The following is a 16,560-nucleotide window of genomic DNA, read 5'->3' on the forward strand; positions in this document are numbered from 1 at the left end:
CTGAACAGATACTATCGTTGTACAATTAATGCAAACCCGGGATTGAACCGGGGGCCTTTAGATCTTCAGTCTAACGCTCTCCCAACTGAGCTATTCCGGCCGACGAGGAAGGCTGTCATTTGAAACGAGCACTAGGCTAGGCGAGGGCGAATTGGTTGGCATGGCACTGAACAGATACTATCGTTGTACAATTAATGCAACAGGGAGAAAAAGTTCAAAATGTCAGGGAAACATAAGGCATCTCTTCCGAAATGAAGTTAGCTAATGCATATTCTGATCTGAAATATTTTGCAGATGCTCTGTGAGATTGGTGACTTTTGACTTTTGACTTGGGGTAAACATATTCATAAAACTGACTTCCAAAAAGTGTGGTCAGCCGCCAGAGTCCTGCACTCTGTGCCGGAACCCGGGATTGAACCGGGGGCCTTTAGATCTTCAGTCTAACGCTCTCCCAACTGAGCTATTCCGGCCGACGAGGAAGGCTGTCATTTGAAACGAGCACTAGGCTAGGCGAGGGCGAATTGGTTGGCATGGCACTGAACAGATACTATCGTTGTACAATTAATGCAACAGGGAGAAAAAGTTCAAAATGTCAGGGAAACATAAGGCATCTCTTCCGAAATGAAGTTAGCTAATGCATATTCTGATCTGAAATATTTTGCAGATGCTCTGTGAGATTGGTGACTTTTGACTTTTGACTTGGGGTAAACATATTCATAAAACTGACTTCCAAAAAGTGTGGTCAGCCGCCAGAGTCCTGCACTCTGTGCCGGAACCCGGGATTGAACCGGGGGCCTTTAGATCTTCAGTCTAACGCTCTCCCAACTGAGCTATTCCGGCCGACGAGGAAGGCTGTCATTTGAAACGAGCACTAGGCTAGGCGAGGGCGAATTGGTTGGCATGGCACTGAACAGATACTATCGTTGTACAATTAATGCAAACCCGGGATTGAACCGGTGGCCTTTAGATCTTCAGTCTAACGCTCTCCCAACTGAGCTATTCCGGCCGACGAGGAAGGCTGTCATTTGAAACGAGCACTAGGCTAGGCGAGGGCGAATTGGTTGGCATGGCACTGAACAGATACTATCGTTGTACAATTAATGCAACAGGGAGAAAAAGTTCAAAATGTCAGGGAAACATAAGGCATCTCTTCCGAAATGAAGTTAGCTAATGCATATTCTGATCTGAAATATTTTGCAGATGCTCTGTGAGATTGGTGACTTTTGACTTTTGACTTGGGGTAAACATATTCATAAAACTGACTTCCAAAAAGTGTGGTCAGCCGCCAGAGTCCTGCACTCTGTGCCGGAACCCGGGATTGAACCGGGGGCCTTTAGATCTTCAGTCTAACGCTCTCCCAACTGAGCTATTCCGGCCGACGAGGAAGGCTGTCATTTGAAACGAGCACTAGGCTAGGCGAGGGCGAATTGGTTGGCATGGCACTGAACAGATACTATCGTTGTACAATTAATGCAACAGGGAGAAAAAGTTCAAAATGTCAGGGAAACATAAGGCATCTCTTCCGAAATGAAGTTAGCTAATGCATATTCTGATCTGAAATATTTTGCAGATGCTCTGTGAGATTGGTGACTTTTGACTTTTGACTTGGGGTAAACATATTCATAAAACTGACTTCCAAAAAGTGTGGTCAGCCGCCAGAGTCCTGCACTCTGTGCCGGAACCCGGGATTGAACCGGGGGCCTTTAGATCTTCAGTCTAACGCTCTCCCAACTGAGCTATTCCGGCCGACGAGGAAGGCTGTCATTTGAAACGAGCACTAGGCTAGGCGAGGGCGAATTGGTTGGCATGGCACTGAACAGATACTATCGTTGTACAATTAATGCAACAGGGAGAAAAAGTTCAAAATGTCAGGGAAACATAAGGCATCTCTTCCGAAATGAAGTTAGCTAATGCATATTCTGATCTGAAATATTTTGCAGATGCTCTGTGAGATTGGTGACTTTTGACTTTTGACTTGGGGTAAACATATTCATAAAACTGACTTCCAAAAAGTGTGGTCAGCCGCCAGAGTCCTGCACTCTGTGCCGGAACCCGGGATTGAACCGGGGGCCTTTAGATCTTCAGTCTAACGCTCTCCCAACTGAGCTATTCCGGCCGACGAGGAAGGCTGTCATTTGAAACGAGCACTAGGCTAGGCGAGGGCGAATTGGTTGGCATGGCACTGAACAGATACTATCGTTGTACAATTAATGCAACAGGGAGAAAAAGTTCAAAATGTCAGGGAAACATAAGGCATCTCTTCCGAAATGAAGTTAGCTAATGCATATTCTGATCTGAAATATTTTGCAGATGCTCTGTGAGATTGGTGACTTTTGACTTTTGACTTGGGGTAAACATATTCATAAAACTGACTTCCAAAAAGTGTGGTCAGCCGCCAGAGTCCTGCACTCTGTGCCGGAACCCGGGATTGAACCGGGGGCCTTTAGATCTTCAGTCTAACGCTCTCCCAACTGAGCTATTCCGGCCGACGAGGAAGGCTGTCATTTGAAACGAGCACTAGGCTAGGCGAGGGCGAATTGGTTGGCATGGCACTGAACAGATACTATCGTTGTACAATTAATGCAACAGGGAGAAAAAGTTCAAAATGTCAGGGAAACATAAGGCATCTCTTCCGAAATGAAGTTAGCTAATGCATATTCTGATCTGAAATATTTTGCAGATGCTCTGTGAGATTGGTGACTTTTGACTTTTGACTTGGGGTAAACATATTCATAAAACTGACTTCCAAAAAGTGTGGTCAGCCGCCAGAGTCCTGCACTCTGTGCCGGAACCCGGGATTGAACCGGGGGCCTTTAGATCTTCAGTCTAACGCTCTCCCAACTGAGCTATTCCGGCCGACGAGGAAGGCTGTCATTTGAAACGAGCACTAGGCTAGGCGAGGGCGAATTGGTTGGCATGGCACTGAACAGATACTATCGTTGTACAATTAATGCAACAGGGAGAAAAAGTTCAAAATGTCAGGGAAACATAAGGCATCTCTTCCGAAATGAAGTTAGCTAATGCATATTCTGATCTGAAATATTTTGCAGATGCTCTGTGAGATTGGTGACTTTTGACTTTTGACTTGGGGTAAACATATTCATAAAACTGACTTCCAAAAAGTGTGGTCAGCCGCCAGAGTCCTGCACTCTGTGCCGGAACCCGGGATTGAACCGGGGGCCTTTAGATCTTCAGTCTAACGCTCTCCCAACTGAGCTATTCCGGCCGACGAGGAAGGCTGTCATTTGAAACGAGTACTAGGCTAGGCGAGGGCGAATTGGTTGGCATGGCACTGAACAGATACTATCGTTGTACAATTAATGCAACAGGGAGAAAAAGTTCAAAATGTCAGGGAAACATAAGGCATCTCTTCCGAAATGAAGTTAGCTAATGCATATTCTGATCTGAAATATTTTGCAGATGCTCTGTGAGATTGGTGACTTTTGACTTTTGACTTGGGGTAAACATATTCATAAAACTGACTTCCAAAAAGTGTGGTCAGCCGCCAGAGTCCTGCACTCTGTGCCGGAACCCGGGATTGAACCGGGGGCCTTTAGATCTTCAGTCTAACGCTCTCCCAACTGAGCTATTCCGGCCGACGAGGAAGGCTGTCATTTGAAACGAGCACTAGGCTAGGCGAGGGCGAATTGGTTGGCATGGCACTGAACAGATACTATCGTTGTACAATTAATGCAACAGGGAGAAAAAGTTCAAAATGTCAGGGAAACATAAGGCATCTCTTCCGAAATGAAGTTAGCTAATGCATATTCTGATCTGAAATATTTTGCAGATGCTCTGTGAGATTGGTGACTTTTGACTTTTGACTTGGGGTAAACATATTCATAAAACTGACTTCCAAAAAGTGTGGTCAGCCGCCAGAGTCCTGCACTCTGTGCCGGAACCCGGGATTGAACCGGGGGCCTTTAGATCTTCAGTCTAACGCTCTCCCAACTGAGCTATTCCGGCCGACGAGGAAGGCTGTCATTTGAAACGAGCACTAGGCTAGGCGAGGGCGAATTGGTTGGCATGGCACTGAACAGATACTATCGTTGTACAATTAATGCAACAGGGAGAAAAAGTTCAAAATGTCAGGGAAACATAAGGCATCTCTTCCGAAATGAAGTTAGCTAATGCATATTCTGATCTGAAATATTTTGCAGATGCTCTGTGAGATTGGTGACTTTTGACTTTTGACTTGGGGTAAACATATTCATAAAACTGACTTCCAAAAAGTGTGGTCAGCCGCCAGAGTCCTGCACTCTGTGCCGGAACCCGGGATTGAACCGGGGGCCTTTAGATCTTCAGTCTAACGCTCTCCCAACTGAGCTATTCCGGCCGACGAGGAAGGCTGTCATTTGAAACGAGCACTAGGCTAGGCGAGGGCGAATTGGTTGGCATGGCACTGAACAGATACTATCGTTGTACAATTAATGCAACAGGGAGAAAAAGTTCAAAATGTCAGGGAAACATAAGGCATCTCTTCCGAAATGAAGTTAGCTAATGCATATTCTGATCTGAAATATTTTGCAGATGCTCTGTGAGATTGGTGACTTTTGACTTTTGACTTGGGGTAAACATATTCATAAAACTGACTTCCAAAAAGTGTGGTCAGCCGCCAGAGTCCTGCACTCTGTGCCGGAACCCGGGATTGAACCGGGGGCCTTTAGATCTTCAGTCTAACGCTCTCCCAACTGAGCTATTCCGGCCGACGAGGAAGGCTGTCATTTGAAACGAGCACTAGGCTAGGCGAGGGCGAATTGGTTGGCATGGCACTGAACAGATACTATCGTTGTACAATTAATGCAACAGGGAGAAAAAGTTCAAAATGTCAGGGAAACATAAGGCATCTCTTCCGAAATGAAGTTAGCTAATGCATATTCTGATCTGAAATATTTTGCAGATGCTCTGTGAGATTGGTGACTTTTGACTTTTGACTTGGGGTAAACATATTCATAAAACTGACTTCCAAAAAGTGTGGTCAGCCGCCAGAGTCCTGCACTCTGTGCCGGAACCCGGGATTGAACCGGGGGCCTTTAGATCTTCAGTCTAACGCTCTCCCAACTGAGCTATTCCGGCCGACGAGGAAGGCTGTCATTTGAAACGAGCACTAGGCTAGGCGAGGGCGAATTGGTTGGCATGGCACTGAACAGATACTATCGTTGTACAATTAATGCAACAGGGAGAAAAAGTTCAAAATGTCAGGGAAACATAAGGCATCTCTTCCGAAATGAAGTTAGCTAATGCATATTCTGATCTGAAATATTTTGCAGATGCTCTGTGAGATTGGTGACTTTTGACTTTTGACTTGGGGTAAACATATTCATAAAACTGACTTCCAAAAAGTGTGGTCAGCCGCCAGAGTCCTGCACTCTGTGCCGGAACCCGGGATTGAACCGGGGGCCTTTAGATCTTCAGTCTAACGCTCTCCCAACTGAGCTATTCCGGCCGACGAGGAAGGCTGTCATTTGAAACGAGCACTAGGCTAGGCGAGGGCGAATTGGTTGGCATGGCACTGAACAGATACTATCGTTGTACAATTAATGCAACAGGGAGAAAAAGTTCAAAATGTCAGGGAAACATAAGGCATCTCTTCCGAAATGAAGTTAGCTAATGCATATTCTGATCTGAAATATTTTGCAGATGCTCTGTGAGATTGGTGACTTTTGACTTTTGACTTGGGGTAAACATATTCATAAAACTGACTTCCAAAAAGTGTGGTCAGCCGCCAGAGTCCTGCACTCTGTGCCGGAACCCGGGATTGAACCGGGGGCCTTTAGATCTTCAGTCTAACGCTCTCCCAACTGAGCTATTCCGGCCGACGAGGAAGGCTGTCATTTGAAACGAGCACTAGGCTAGGCGAGGGCGAATTGGTTGGCATGGCACTGAACAGATACTATCGTTGTACAATTAATGCAACAGGGAGAAAAAGTTCAAAATGTCAGGGAAACATAAGGCATCTCTTCCGAAATGAAGTTAGCTAATGCATATTCTGATCTGAAATATTTTGCAGATGCTCTGTGAGATTGGTGACTTTTGACTTTTGACTTGGGGTAAACATATTCATAAAACTGACTTCCAAAAAGTGTGGTCAGCCGCCAGAGTCCTGCACTCTGTGCCGGAACCCGGGATTGAACCGGGGGCCTTTAGATCTTCAGTCTAACGCTCTCCCAACTGAGCTATTCCGGCCGACGAGGAAGGCTGTCATTTGAAACGAGCACTAGGCTAGGCGAGGGCGAATTGGTTGGCATGGCACTGAACAGATACTATCGTTGTACAATTAATGCAACAGGGAGAAAAAGTTCAAAATGTCAGGGAAACATAAGGCATCTCTTCCGAAATGAAGTTAGCTAATGCATATTCTGATCTGAAATATTTTGCAGATGCTCTGTGAGATTGGTGACTTTTGACTTTTGACTTGGGGTAAACATATTCATAAAACTGACTTCCAAAAAGTGTGGTCAGCCGCCAGAGTCCTGCACTCTGTGCCGGAACCCGGGATTGAACCGGGGGCCTTTAGATCTTCAGTCTAACGCTCTCCCAACTGAGCTATTCCGGCCGACGAGGAAGGCTGTCATTTGAAACGAGCACTAGGCTAGGCGAGGGCGAATTGGTTGGCATGGCACTGAACAGATACTATCGTTGTACAATTAATGCAACAGGGAGAAAAAGTTCAAAATGTCAGGGAAACATAAGGCATCTCTTCCGAAATGAAGTTAGCTAATGCATATTCTGATCTGAAATATTTTGCAGATGCTCTGTGAGATTGGTGACTTTTGACTTTTGACTTGGGGTAAACATATTCATAAAACTGACTTCCAAAAAGTGTGGTCAGCCGCCAGAGTCCTGCACTCTGTGCCGGAACCCGGGATTGAACCGGGGGCCTTTAGATCTTCAGTCTAACGCTCTCCCAACTGAGCTATTCCGGCCGACGAGGAAGGCTGTCATTTGAAACGAGCACTAGGCTAGGCGAGGGCGAATTGGTTGGCATGGCACTGAACAGATACTATCGTTGTACAATTAATGCAACAGGGAGAAAAAGTTCAAAATGTCAGGGAAACATAAGGCATCTCTTCCGAAATGAAGTTAGCTAATGCATATTCTGATCTGAAATATTTTGCAGATGCTCTGTGAGATTGGTGACTTTTGACTTTTGACTTGGGGTAAACATATTCATAAAACTGACTTCCAAAAAGTGTGGTCAGCCGCCAGAGTCCTGCACTCTGTGCCGGAACCCGGGATTGAACCGGGGGCCTTTAGATCTTCAGTCTAACGCTCTCCCAACTGAGCTATTCCGGCCGACGAGGAAGGCTGTCATTTGAAACGAGCACTAGGCTAGGCGAGGGCGAATTGGTTGGCATGGCACTGAACAGATACTATCGTTGTACAATTAATGCAACAGGGAGAAAAAGTTCAAAATGTCAGGGAAACATAAGGCATCTCTTCCGAAATGAAGTTAGCTAATGCATATTCTGATCTGAAATATTTTGCAGATGCTCTGTGAGATTGGTGACTTTTGACTTTTGACTTGGGGTAAACATATTCATAAAACTGACTTCCAAAAAGTGTGGTCAGCCGCCAGAGTCCTGCACTCTGTGCCGGAACCCGGGATTGAACCGGGGGCCTTTAGATCTTCAGTCTAACGCTCTCCCAACTGAGCTATTCCGGCCGACGAGGAAGGCTGTCATTTGAAACGAGCACTAGGCTAGGCGAGGGCGAATTGGTTGGCATGGCACTGAACAGATACTATCGTTGTACAATTAATGCAACAGGGAGAAAAAGTTCAAAATGTCAGGGAAACATAAGGCATCTCTTCCGAAATGAAGTTAGCTAATGCATATTCTGATCTGAAATATTTTGCAGATGCTCTGTGAGATTGGTGACTTTTGACTTTTGACTTGGGGTAAACATATTCATAAAACTGACTTCCAAAAAGTGTGGTCAGCCGCCAGAGTCCTGCACTCTGTGCCGGAACCCGGGCTTGAACCGGGGGCCTTTAGATCTTCAGTCTAACGCTCTCCCAACTGAGCTATTCCGGCCGACGAGGAAGGCTGTCATTTGAAACGAGCACTAGGCTAGGCGAGGGCGAATTGGTTGGCATGGCACTGAACAGATACTATCGTTGTACAATTAATGCAACAGGGAGAAAAAGTTCAAAATGTCAGGGAAACATAAGGCATCTCTTCCGAAATGAAGTTAGCTAATGCATATTCTGATCTGAAATATTTTGCAGATGCTCTGTGAGATTGGTGACTTTTGACTTTTGACTTGGGGTAAACATATTCATAAAACTGACTTCCAAAAAGTGTGGTCAGCCGCCAGAGTCCTGCACTCTGTGCCGGAACCCGGGATTGAACCGGGGGCCTTTAGATCTTCAGTCTAACGCTCTCCCAACTGAGCTATTCCGGCCGACGAGGAAGGCTGTCATTTGAAACGAGCACTAGGCTAGGCGAGGGCGAATTGGTTGGCATGGCACTGAACAGATACTATCGTTGTACAATTAATGCAACAGGGAGAAAAAGTTCAAAATGTCAGGGAAACATAAGGCATCTCTTCCGAAATGAAGTTAGCTAATGCATATTCTGATCTGAAATATTTTGCAGATGCTCTGTGAGATTGGTGACTTTTGACTTTTGACTTGGGGTAAACATATTCATAAAACTGACTTCCAAAAAGTGTGGTCAGCCGCCAGAGTCCTGCACTCTGTGCCGGAACACGGGATTGAACCGGGGGCCTTTAGATCTTCAGTCTAACGCTCTCCCAACTGAGCTATTCCGGCCGACGAGGAAGGCTGTCATTTGAAACGAGCACTAGGCTAGGCGAGGGCGAATTGGTTGGCATGGCACTGAACAGATACTATCGTTGTACAATTAATGCAACAGGGAGAAAAAGTTCAAAATGTCAGGGAAACATAAGGCATCTCTTCCGAAATGAAGTTAGCTAATGCATATTCTGATCTGAAATATTTTGCAGATGCTCTGTGAGATTGGTGACTTTTGACTTTTGACTTGGGGTAAACATATTCATAAAACTGACTTCCAAAAAGTGTGGTCAGCCGCCAGAGTCCTGCACTCTGTGCCGGAACCCGGGATTGAACCGGGGGCCTTTAGATCTTCAGTCTAACGCTCTCCCAACTGAGCTATTCCGGCCGACGAGGAAGGCTGTCATTTGAAACGAGCACTAGGCTAGGCGAGGGCGAATTGGTTGGCATGGCACTGAACAGATACTATCGTTGTACAATTAATGCAACAGGGAGAAAAAGTTCAAAATGTCAGGGAAACATAAGGCATCTCTTCCGAAATGAAGTTAGCTAATGCATATTCTGATCTGAAATATTTTGCAGATGCTCTGTGAGATTGGTGACTTTTGACTTTTGACTTGGGGTAAACATATTCATAAAACTGACTTCCAAAAAGTGTGGTCAGCCGCCAGAGTCCTGCACTCTGTGCCGGAACCCGGGATTGAACCGGGGGCCTTTAGATCTTCAGTCTAACGCTCTCCCAACTGAGCTATTCCGGCCGACGAGGAAGGCTGTCATTTGAAACGAGCACTAGGCTAGGCGAGGGCGAATTGGTTGGCATGGCACTGAACAGATACTATCGTTGTACAATTAATGCAACAGGGAGAAAAAGTTCAAAATGTCAGGGAAACATAAGGCATCTCTTCCGAAATGAAGTTAGCTAATGCATATTCTGATCTGAAATATTTTGCAGATGCTCTGTGAGATTGGTGACTTTTGACTTTTGACTTGGGGTAAACATATTCATAAAACTGACTTCCAAAAAGTGTGGTCAGCCGCCAGAGTCCTGCACTCTGTGCCGGAACCCGGGATTGAACCGGGGGCCTTTAGATCTTCAGTCTAACGCTCTCCCAACTGAGCTATTCCGGCCGACGAGGAAGGCTGTCATTTGAAACGAGCACTAGGCTAGGCGAGGGCGAATTGGTTGGCATGGCACTGAACAGATACTATCGTTGTACAATTAATGCAACAGGGAGAAAAAGTTCAAAATGTCAGGGAAACATAAGGCATCTCTTCCGAAATGAAGTTAGCTAATGCATATTCTGATCTGAAATATTTTGCAGATGCTCTGTGAGATTGGTGACTTTTGACTTTTGACTTGGGGTAAACATATTCATAAAACTGACTTCCAAAAAGTGTGGTCAGCCGCCAGAGTCCTACACTCTGTGCCGGAACCCGGGATTGAACCGGGGGCCTTTAGATCTTCAGTCTAACGCTCTCCCAACTGAGCTATTCCGGCCGACGAGGAAGGCTGTCATTTGAAACGAGCACTAGGCTAGGCGAGGGCGAATTGGTTGGCATGGCACTGAACAGATACTATCGTTGTACAATTAATGCAACAGGGAGAAAAAGTTCAAAATGTCAGGGAAACATAAGGCATCTCTTCCGAAATGAAGTTAGCTAATGCATATTCTGATCTGAAATATTTTGCAGATGCTCTGTGAGATTGGTGACTTTTGACTTTTGACTTGGGGTAAACATATTCATAAAACTGACTTCCAAAAAGTGTGGTCAGCCGCCAGAGTCCTGCACTCTGTGCCGGAACCCGGGATTGAACCGGGGGCCTTTAGATCTTCAGTCTAACGCTCTCCCAACTGAGCTATTCCGGCCGACGAGGAAGGCTGTCATTTGAAACGAGCACTAGGCTAGGCGAGGGCGAATTGGTTGGCATGGCACTGAACAGATACTATCGTTGTACAATTAATGCAACAGGGAGAAAAAGTTCAAAATGTCAGGGAAACATAAGGCATCTCTTCCGAAATGAAGTTAGCTAATGCATATTCTGATCTGAAATATTTTGCAGATGCTCTGTGAGATTGGTGACTTTTGACTTTTGACTTGGGGTAAACATATTCATAAAACTGACTTCCAAAAAGTGTGGTCAGCCGCCAGAGTCCTGCACTCTGTGCCGGAACCCGGGATTGAACCGGGGGCCTTTAGATCTTCAGTCTAACGCTCTCCCAACTGAGCTATTCCGGCCGACGAGGAAGGCTGTCATTTGAAACGAGCACTAGGCTAGGCGAGGGCGAATTGGTTGGCATGGCACTGAACAGATACTATCGTTGTACAATTAATGCAACAGGGAGAAAAAGTTCAAAATGTCAGGGAAACATAAGGCATCTCTTCCGAAATGAAGTTAGCTAATGCATATTCTGATCTGAAATATTTTGCAGATGCTCTGTGAGATTGGTGACTTTTGACTTTTGACTTGGGGTAAACATATTCATAAAACTGACTTCCAAAAAGTGTGGTCAGCCGCCAGAGTCCTGCACTCTGTGCCGGAACCCGGGATTGAACCGGGGGCCTTTAGATCTTCAGTCTAACGCTCTCCCAACTGAGCTATTCCGGCCGACGAGGAAGGCTGTCATTTGAAACGAGCACTAGGCTAGGCGAGGGCGAATTGGTTGGCATGGCACTGAACAGATACTATCGTTGTACAATTAATGCAACAGGGAGAAAAAGTTCAAAATGTCAGGGAAACATAAGGCATCTCTTCCGAAATGAAGTTAGCTAATGCATATTCTGATCTGAAATATTTTGCAGATGCTCTGTGAGATTGGTGACTTTTGACTTTTGACTTGGGGTAAACATATTCATAAAACTGACTTCCAAAAAGTGTGGTCAGCCGCCAGAGTCCTGCACTCTGTGCCGGAACCCGGGATTGAACCGGGGGCCTTTAGATCTTCAGTCTAACGCTCTCCCAACTGAGCTATTCCGGCCGACGAGGAAGGCTGTCATTTGAAACGAGCACTAGGCTAGGCGAGGGCGAATTGGTTGGCATGGCACTGAACAGATACTATCGTTGTACAATTAATGCAACAGGGAGAAAAAGTTCAAAATGTCAGGGAAACATAAGGCATCTCTTCCGAAATGAAGTTAGCTAATGCATATTCTGATCTGAAATATTTTGCAGATGCTCTGTGAGATTGGTGACTTTTGACTTTTGACTTGGGGTAAACATATTCATAAAACTGACTTCCAAAAAGTGTGGTCAGCCGCCAGAGTCCTGCACTCTGTGCCGGAACCCGGGATTGAACCGGGGGCCTTTAGATCTTCAGTCTAACGCTCTCCCAACTGAGCTATTCCGGCCGACGAGGAAGGCTGTCATTTGAAACGAGCACTAGGCTAGGCGAGGGCGAATTGGTTGGCATGGCACTGAACAGATACTATCGTTGTACAATTAATGCAACAGGGAGAAAAAGTTCAAAATGTCAGGGAAACATAAGGCATCTCTTCCGAAATGAAGTTAGCTAATGCATATTCTGATCTGAAATATTTTGCAGATGCTCTGTGAGATTGGTGACTTTTGACTTTTGACTTGGGGTAAACATATTCATAAAACTGACTTCCAAAAAGTGTGGTCAGCCGCCAGAGTCCTGCACTCTGTGCCGGAACCCGGGATTGAACCGGGGGCCTTTAGATCTTCAGTCTAACGCTCTCCCAACTGAGCTATTCCGGCCGACGAGGAAGGCTGTCATTTGAAACGAGCACTAGGCTAGGCGAGGGCGAATTGGTTGGCATGGCACTGAACAGATACTATCGTTGTACAATTAATGCAACAGGGAGAAAAAGTTCAAAATGTCAGGGAAACATAAGGCATCTCTTCCGAAATGAAGTTAGCTAATGCATATTCTGATCTGAAATATTTTGCAGATGCTCTGTGAGATTGGTGACTTTTGACTTTTGACTTGGGGTAAACATATTCATAAAACTGACTTCCAAAAAGTGTGGTCAGCCGCCAGAGTCCTGCACTCTGTGCCGGAACCCGGGATTGAACCGGGGGCCTTTAGATCTTCAGTCTAACGCTCTCCCAACTGAGCTATTCCGGCCGACGAGGAAGGCTGTCATTTGAAACGAGCACTAGGCTAGGCGAGGGCGAATTGGTTGGCATGGCACTGAACAGATACTATCGTTGTACAATTAATGCAACAGGGAGAAAAAGTTCAAAATGTCAGGGAAACATAAGGCATCTCTTCCGAAATGAAGTTAGCTAATGCATATTCTGATCTGAAATATTTTGCAGATGCTCTGTGAGATTGGTGACTTTTGACTTTTGACTTGGGGTAAACATATTCATAAAACTGACTTCCAAAAAGTGTGGTCAGCCGCCAGAGTCCTGCACTCTGTGCCGGAACCCGGGATTGAACCGGGGGCCTTTAGATCTTCAGTCTAACGCTCTCCCAACTGAGCTATTCCGGCCGACGAGGAAGGCTGTCATTTGAAACGAGCACTAGGCTAGGCGAGGGCGAATTGGTTGGCATGGCACTGAACAGATACTATCGTTGTACAATTAATGCAACAGGGAGAAAAAGTTCAAAATGTCAGGGAAACATAAGGCATCTCTTCCGAAATGAAGTTAGCTAATGCATATTCTGATCTGAAATATTTTGCAGATGCTCTGTGAGATTGGTGACTTTTGACTTTTGACTTGGGGTAAACATATTCATAAAACTGACTTCCAAAAAGTGTGGTCAGCCGCCAGAGTCCTGCACTCTGTGCCGGAACCCGGGATTGAACCGGGGGCCTTTAGATCTTCAGTCTAACGCTCTCCCAACTGAGCTATTCCGGCCGACGAGGAAGGCTGTCATTTGAAACGAGCACTAGGCTAGGCGAGGGCGAATTGGTTGGCATGGCACTGAACAGATACTATCGTTGTACAATTAATGCAACAGGGAGAAAAAGTTCAAAATGTCAGGGAAACATAAGGCATCTCTTCCGAAATGAAGTTAGCTAATGCATATTCTGATCTGAAATATTTTGCAGATGCTCTGTGAGATTGGTGACTTTTGACTTTTGACTTGGGGTAAACATATTCATAAAACTGACTTCCAAAAAGTGTGGTCAGCCGCCAGAGTCCTGCACTCTGTGCCGGAACCCGGGATTGAACCGGGGGCCTTTAGATCTTCAGTCTAACGCTCTCCCAACTGAGCTATTCCGGCCGACGAGGAAGGCTGTCATTTGAAACGAGCACTAGGCTAGGCGAGGGCGAATTGGTTGGCATGGCACTGAACAGATACTATCGTTGTACAATTAATGCAACAGGGAGAAAAAGTTCAAAATGTCAGGGAAACATAAGGCATCTCTTCCGAAATGAAGTTAGCTAATGCATATTCTGATCTGAAATATTTTGCAGATGCTCTGTGAGATTGGTGACTTTTGACTTTTGACTTGGGGTAAACATATTCATAAAACTGACTTCCAAAAAGTGTGGTCAGCCGCCAGAGTCCTGCACTCTGTGCCGGAACCCGGGATTGAACCGGGGGCCTTTAGATCTTCAGTCTAACGCTCTCCCAACTGAGCTATTCCGGCCGACGAGGAAGGCTGTCATTTGAAACGAGCACTAGGCTAGGCGAGGGCGAATTGGTTGGCATGGCACTGAACAGATACTATCGTTGTACAATTAATGCAACAGGGAGAAAAAGTTCAAAATGTCAGGGAAACATAAGGCATCTCTTCCGAAATGAAGTTAGCTAATGCATATTCTGATCTGAAATATTTTGCAGATGCTCTGTGAGATTGGTGACTTTTGACTTTTGACTTGGGGTAAACATATTCATAAAACTGACTTCCAAAAAGTGTGGTCAGCCGCCAGAGTCCTGCACTCTGTGCCGGAACCCGGGATTGAACCGGGGGCCTTTAGATCTTCAGTCTAACGCTCTCCCAACTGAGCTATTCCGGCCGACGAGGAAGGCTGTCATTTGAAACGAGCACTAGGCTAGGCGAGGGCGAATTGGTTGGCATGGCACTGAACAGATACTATCGTTGTACAATTAATGCAACAGGGAGAAAAAGTTCAAAATGTCAGGGAAACATAAGGCATCTCTTCCGAAATGAAGTTAGCTAATGCATATTCTGATCTGAAATATTTTGCAGATGCTCTGTGAGATTGGTGACTTTTGACTTTTGACTTGGGGTAAACATATTCATAAAACTGACTTCCAAAAAGTGTGGTCAGCCGCCAGAGTCCTGCACTCTGTGCCGGAACCCGGGATTGAACCGGGGGCCTTTAGATCTTCAGTCTAACGCTCTCCCAACTGAGCTATTCCGGCCGACGAGGAAGGCTGTCATTTGAAACGAGCACTAGGCTAGGCGAGGGCGAATTGGTTGGCATGGCACTGAACAGATACTATCGTTGTACAATTAATGCAACAGGGAGAAAAAGTTCAAAATGTCAGGGAAACATAAGGCATCTCTTCCGAAATGAAGTTAGCTAATGCATATTCTGATCTGAAATATTTTGCAGATGCTCTGTGAGATTGGTGACTTTTGACTTTTGACTTGGGGTAAACATATTCATAAAACTGACTTCCAAAAAGTGTGGTCAGCCGCCAGAGTCCTGCACTCTGTGCCGGAACCCGGGATTGAACCGGGCGCCTTTAGATCTTCAGTCTAACGCTCTCCCAACTGAGCTATTCCGGCCGACGAGGAAGGCTGTCATTTGAAACGAGCACTAGGCTAGGCGAGGGCGAATTGGTTGGCATGGCACTGAACAGATACTATCGTTGTACAATTAATGCAACAGGGAGAAAAAGTTCAAAATGTCAGGGAAACATAAGGCATCTCTTCCGAAATGAAGTTAGCTAATGCATATTCTGATCTGAAATATTTTGCAGATGCTCTGTGAGATTGGTGACTTTTGACTTTTGACTTGGGGTAAACATATTCATAAAACTGACTTCCAAAAAGTGTGGTCAGCCGCCAGAGTCCTGCACTCTGTGCCGGAACCCGGGATTGAACCGGGGGCCTTTAGATCTTCAGTCTAACGCTCTCCCAACTGAGCTATTCCGGCCGACGAGGAAGGCTGTCATTTGAAACGAGCACTAGGCTAGGCGAGGGCGAATTGGTTGGCATGGCACTGAACAGATACTATCGTTGTACAATTAATGCAACAGGGAGAAAAAGTTCAAAATGTCAGGGAAACATAAGGCATCTCTTCCGAAATGAAGTTAGCTAATGCATATTCTGATCTGAAATATTTTGCAGATGCTCTGTGAGATTGGTGACTTTTGACTTTTGACTTGGGGTAAACATATTCATAAAACTGACTTCCAAAAAGTGTGGTCAGCCGCCAGAGTCCTGCACTCTGTGCCGGAACCCGGGATTGAACCGGGGGCCTTTAGATCTTCAGTCTAACGCTCTCCCAACTGAGCTATTCCGGCCGACGAGGAAGGCTGTCATTTGAAACGAGCACTAGGCTAGGCGAGGGCGAATTGGTTGGCATGGCACTGAACAGATACTATCGTTGTACAATTAATGCAACAGGGAGAAAAAGTTCAAAATGTCAGGGAAACATAAGGCATCTCTTCCGAAATGAAGTTAGCTAATGCATATTCTGATCTGAAATATTTTGCAGATGCTCTGTGAGATTGGTGACTTTTGACTTTTGACTTGGGGTAAACATATTCATAAAACTGACTTCCAAAAAGTGTGGTCAGCCGCCAGAGTCCTGCACTCTGTGCCGGAACCCGGGATTGAACCGGGGGCCTTTAGATCTTCAGTCTAACGCTCTCCCAACTGAGCTATTCCGGCCGACGAGGAAGGCT

The 16,560-nt window shown here is 45.7% G+C and overlaps 46 non-coding genes across 46 annotated transcripts; all 46 read right to left on the minus strand.

The window, feature by feature from the left end:
• Positions 1-29: 29 nt before the first annotated feature.
• Positions 30-100, minus strand: Trnaf-gaa (transfer RNA phenylalanine (anticodon GAA)). Its single transcript has one exon. It is a non-coding gene; the product is annotated as a tRNA-Phe (tRNA).
• Positions 101-397: 297 nt separating this feature from the next.
• Trnaf-gaa (transfer RNA phenylalanine (anticodon GAA)) lies at positions 398-470 on the minus strand. The gene has a single exon. It is a non-coding gene; the product is annotated as a tRNA-Phe (tRNA).
• Positions 471-767: 297 nt separating this feature from the next.
• Trnaf-gaa (transfer RNA phenylalanine (anticodon GAA)) lies at positions 768-840 on the minus strand. The gene has a single exon. It is a non-coding gene; the product is annotated as a tRNA-Phe (tRNA).
• A 92-nt stretch (positions 841-932) lies between these two features.
• Positions 933-1,003, minus strand: Trnaf-gaa (transfer RNA phenylalanine (anticodon GAA)). Its single transcript has one exon. It is a non-coding gene; the product is annotated as a tRNA-Phe (tRNA).
• A 300-nt stretch (positions 1,004-1,303) lies between these two features.
• Positions 1,304-1,376, minus strand: Trnaf-gaa (transfer RNA phenylalanine (anticodon GAA)). The gene has a single exon. It is a non-coding gene; the product is annotated as a tRNA-Phe (tRNA).
• Positions 1,377-1,673: 297 nt separating this feature from the next.
• Positions 1,674-1,746, minus strand: Trnaf-gaa (transfer RNA phenylalanine (anticodon GAA)). Its single transcript has one exon. It is a non-coding gene; the product is annotated as a tRNA-Phe (tRNA).
• A 297-nt stretch (positions 1,747-2,043) lies between these two features.
• Trnaf-gaa (transfer RNA phenylalanine (anticodon GAA)) lies at positions 2,044-2,116 on the minus strand. Its single transcript has one exon. It is a non-coding gene; the product is annotated as a tRNA-Phe (tRNA).
• A 297-nt stretch (positions 2,117-2,413) lies between these two features.
• Trnaf-gaa (transfer RNA phenylalanine (anticodon GAA)) lies at positions 2,414-2,486 on the minus strand. The gene has a single exon. It is a non-coding gene; the product is annotated as a tRNA-Phe (tRNA).
• A 297-nt stretch (positions 2,487-2,783) lies between these two features.
• Positions 2,784-2,856, minus strand: Trnaf-gaa (transfer RNA phenylalanine (anticodon GAA)). The gene has a single exon. It is a non-coding gene; the product is annotated as a tRNA-Phe (tRNA).
• Positions 2,857-3,153: 297 nt separating this feature from the next.
• Positions 3,154-3,226, minus strand: Trnaf-gaa (transfer RNA phenylalanine (anticodon GAA)). Its single transcript has one exon. It is a non-coding gene; the product is annotated as a tRNA-Phe (tRNA).
• A 297-nt stretch (positions 3,227-3,523) lies between these two features.
• Positions 3,524-3,596, minus strand: Trnaf-gaa (transfer RNA phenylalanine (anticodon GAA)). Its single transcript has one exon. It is a non-coding gene; the product is annotated as a tRNA-Phe (tRNA).
• Positions 3,597-3,893: 297 nt separating this feature from the next.
• Positions 3,894-3,966, minus strand: Trnaf-gaa (transfer RNA phenylalanine (anticodon GAA)). The gene has a single exon. It is a non-coding gene; the product is annotated as a tRNA-Phe (tRNA).
• Positions 3,967-4,263: 297 nt separating this feature from the next.
• Positions 4,264-4,336, minus strand: Trnaf-gaa (transfer RNA phenylalanine (anticodon GAA)). The gene has a single exon. It is a non-coding gene; the product is annotated as a tRNA-Phe (tRNA).
• Positions 4,337-4,633: 297 nt separating this feature from the next.
• Positions 4,634-4,706, minus strand: Trnaf-gaa (transfer RNA phenylalanine (anticodon GAA)). The gene has a single exon. It is a non-coding gene; the product is annotated as a tRNA-Phe (tRNA).
• Positions 4,707-5,003: 297 nt separating this feature from the next.
• On the minus strand, positions 5,004-5,076 carry Trnaf-gaa (transfer RNA phenylalanine (anticodon GAA)). Its single transcript has one exon. It is a non-coding gene; the product is annotated as a tRNA-Phe (tRNA).
• Positions 5,077-5,373: 297 nt separating this feature from the next.
• Positions 5,374-5,446, minus strand: Trnaf-gaa (transfer RNA phenylalanine (anticodon GAA)). Its single transcript has one exon. It is a non-coding gene; the product is annotated as a tRNA-Phe (tRNA).
• Positions 5,447-5,743: 297 nt separating this feature from the next.
• On the minus strand, positions 5,744-5,816 carry Trnaf-gaa (transfer RNA phenylalanine (anticodon GAA)). Its single transcript has one exon. It is a non-coding gene; the product is annotated as a tRNA-Phe (tRNA).
• A 297-nt stretch (positions 5,817-6,113) lies between these two features.
• Positions 6,114-6,186, minus strand: Trnaf-gaa (transfer RNA phenylalanine (anticodon GAA)). Its single transcript has one exon. It is a non-coding gene; the product is annotated as a tRNA-Phe (tRNA).
• A 297-nt stretch (positions 6,187-6,483) lies between these two features.
• Trnaf-gaa (transfer RNA phenylalanine (anticodon GAA)) lies at positions 6,484-6,556 on the minus strand. The gene has a single exon. It is a non-coding gene; the product is annotated as a tRNA-Phe (tRNA).
• A 297-nt stretch (positions 6,557-6,853) lies between these two features.
• On the minus strand, positions 6,854-6,926 carry Trnaf-gaa (transfer RNA phenylalanine (anticodon GAA)). The gene has a single exon. It is a non-coding gene; the product is annotated as a tRNA-Phe (tRNA).
• Positions 6,927-7,223: 297 nt separating this feature from the next.
• Positions 7,224-7,296, minus strand: Trnaf-gaa (transfer RNA phenylalanine (anticodon GAA)). The gene has a single exon. It is a non-coding gene; the product is annotated as a tRNA-Phe (tRNA).
• A 297-nt stretch (positions 7,297-7,593) lies between these two features.
• Positions 7,594-7,666, minus strand: Trnaf-gaa (transfer RNA phenylalanine (anticodon GAA)). Its single transcript has one exon. It is a non-coding gene; the product is annotated as a tRNA-Phe (tRNA).
• A 297-nt stretch (positions 7,667-7,963) lies between these two features.
• On the minus strand, positions 7,964-8,036 carry Trnaf-gaa (transfer RNA phenylalanine (anticodon GAA)). Its single transcript has one exon. It is a non-coding gene; the product is annotated as a tRNA-Phe (tRNA).
• Positions 8,037-8,333: 297 nt separating this feature from the next.
• Trnaf-gaa (transfer RNA phenylalanine (anticodon GAA)) lies at positions 8,334-8,406 on the minus strand. Its single transcript has one exon. It is a non-coding gene; the product is annotated as a tRNA-Phe (tRNA).
• Positions 8,407-8,703: 297 nt separating this feature from the next.
• Positions 8,704-8,776, minus strand: Trnaf-gaa (transfer RNA phenylalanine (anticodon GAA)). Its single transcript has one exon. It is a non-coding gene; the product is annotated as a tRNA-Phe (tRNA).
• Positions 8,777-9,073: 297 nt separating this feature from the next.
• Positions 9,074-9,146, minus strand: Trnaf-gaa (transfer RNA phenylalanine (anticodon GAA)). Its single transcript has one exon. It is a non-coding gene; the product is annotated as a tRNA-Phe (tRNA).
• Positions 9,147-9,443: 297 nt separating this feature from the next.
• Trnaf-gaa (transfer RNA phenylalanine (anticodon GAA)) lies at positions 9,444-9,516 on the minus strand. Its single transcript has one exon. It is a non-coding gene; the product is annotated as a tRNA-Phe (tRNA).
• Positions 9,517-9,813: 297 nt separating this feature from the next.
• On the minus strand, positions 9,814-9,886 carry Trnaf-gaa (transfer RNA phenylalanine (anticodon GAA)). Its single transcript has one exon. It is a non-coding gene; the product is annotated as a tRNA-Phe (tRNA).
• Positions 9,887-10,183: 297 nt separating this feature from the next.
• On the minus strand, positions 10,184-10,256 carry Trnaf-gaa (transfer RNA phenylalanine (anticodon GAA)). Its single transcript has one exon. It is a non-coding gene; the product is annotated as a tRNA-Phe (tRNA).
• Positions 10,257-10,553: 297 nt separating this feature from the next.
• Trnaf-gaa (transfer RNA phenylalanine (anticodon GAA)) lies at positions 10,554-10,626 on the minus strand. The gene has a single exon. It is a non-coding gene; the product is annotated as a tRNA-Phe (tRNA).
• A 297-nt stretch (positions 10,627-10,923) lies between these two features.
• Positions 10,924-10,996, minus strand: Trnaf-gaa (transfer RNA phenylalanine (anticodon GAA)). Its single transcript has one exon. It is a non-coding gene; the product is annotated as a tRNA-Phe (tRNA).
• Positions 10,997-11,293: 297 nt separating this feature from the next.
• Positions 11,294-11,366, minus strand: Trnaf-gaa (transfer RNA phenylalanine (anticodon GAA)). The gene has a single exon. It is a non-coding gene; the product is annotated as a tRNA-Phe (tRNA).
• Positions 11,367-11,663: 297 nt separating this feature from the next.
• Trnaf-gaa (transfer RNA phenylalanine (anticodon GAA)) lies at positions 11,664-11,736 on the minus strand. Its single transcript has one exon. It is a non-coding gene; the product is annotated as a tRNA-Phe (tRNA).
• A 297-nt stretch (positions 11,737-12,033) lies between these two features.
• On the minus strand, positions 12,034-12,106 carry Trnaf-gaa (transfer RNA phenylalanine (anticodon GAA)). The gene has a single exon. It is a non-coding gene; the product is annotated as a tRNA-Phe (tRNA).
• A 297-nt stretch (positions 12,107-12,403) lies between these two features.
• On the minus strand, positions 12,404-12,476 carry Trnaf-gaa (transfer RNA phenylalanine (anticodon GAA)). Its single transcript has one exon. It is a non-coding gene; the product is annotated as a tRNA-Phe (tRNA).
• Positions 12,477-12,773: 297 nt separating this feature from the next.
• Trnaf-gaa (transfer RNA phenylalanine (anticodon GAA)) lies at positions 12,774-12,846 on the minus strand. The gene has a single exon. It is a non-coding gene; the product is annotated as a tRNA-Phe (tRNA).
• Positions 12,847-13,143: 297 nt separating this feature from the next.
• Trnaf-gaa (transfer RNA phenylalanine (anticodon GAA)) lies at positions 13,144-13,216 on the minus strand. The gene has a single exon. It is a non-coding gene; the product is annotated as a tRNA-Phe (tRNA).
• A 297-nt stretch (positions 13,217-13,513) lies between these two features.
• On the minus strand, positions 13,514-13,586 carry Trnaf-gaa (transfer RNA phenylalanine (anticodon GAA)). The gene has a single exon. It is a non-coding gene; the product is annotated as a tRNA-Phe (tRNA).
• A 297-nt stretch (positions 13,587-13,883) lies between these two features.
• Trnaf-gaa (transfer RNA phenylalanine (anticodon GAA)) lies at positions 13,884-13,956 on the minus strand. Its single transcript has one exon. It is a non-coding gene; the product is annotated as a tRNA-Phe (tRNA).
• A 297-nt stretch (positions 13,957-14,253) lies between these two features.
• Trnaf-gaa (transfer RNA phenylalanine (anticodon GAA)) lies at positions 14,254-14,326 on the minus strand. Its single transcript has one exon. It is a non-coding gene; the product is annotated as a tRNA-Phe (tRNA).
• Positions 14,327-14,623: 297 nt separating this feature from the next.
• On the minus strand, positions 14,624-14,696 carry Trnaf-gaa (transfer RNA phenylalanine (anticodon GAA)). The gene has a single exon. It is a non-coding gene; the product is annotated as a tRNA-Phe (tRNA).
• A 297-nt stretch (positions 14,697-14,993) lies between these two features.
• On the minus strand, positions 14,994-15,066 carry Trnaf-gaa (transfer RNA phenylalanine (anticodon GAA)). Its single transcript has one exon. It is a non-coding gene; the product is annotated as a tRNA-Phe (tRNA).
• Positions 15,067-15,363: 297 nt separating this feature from the next.
• On the minus strand, positions 15,364-15,436 carry Trnaf-gaa (transfer RNA phenylalanine (anticodon GAA)). The gene has a single exon. It is a non-coding gene; the product is annotated as a tRNA-Phe (tRNA).
• Positions 15,437-15,733: 297 nt separating this feature from the next.
• Trnaf-gaa (transfer RNA phenylalanine (anticodon GAA)) lies at positions 15,734-15,806 on the minus strand. Its single transcript has one exon. It is a non-coding gene; the product is annotated as a tRNA-Phe (tRNA).
• Positions 15,807-16,103: 297 nt separating this feature from the next.
• Positions 16,104-16,176, minus strand: Trnaf-gaa (transfer RNA phenylalanine (anticodon GAA)). The gene has a single exon. It is a non-coding gene; the product is annotated as a tRNA-Phe (tRNA).
• A 297-nt stretch (positions 16,177-16,473) lies between these two features.
• Trnaf-gaa (transfer RNA phenylalanine (anticodon GAA)) lies at positions 16,474-16,546 on the minus strand. Its single transcript has one exon. It is a non-coding gene; the product is annotated as a tRNA-Phe (tRNA).
• Positions 16,547-16,560: the final 14 nt, after the last annotated feature.

The sequence above is a fragment of the Haliotis cracherodii genome, unplaced genomic scaffold (genome assembly GCF_022045235.1).
Source record: "Haliotis cracherodii isolate W230 unplaced genomic scaffold, xgHalCrac1.p SCAF_11, whole genome shotgun sequence".
Taxonomy (NCBI): Eukaryota; Metazoa; Mollusca; class Gastropoda; order Lepetellida; family Haliotidae; genus Haliotis; species Haliotis cracherodii.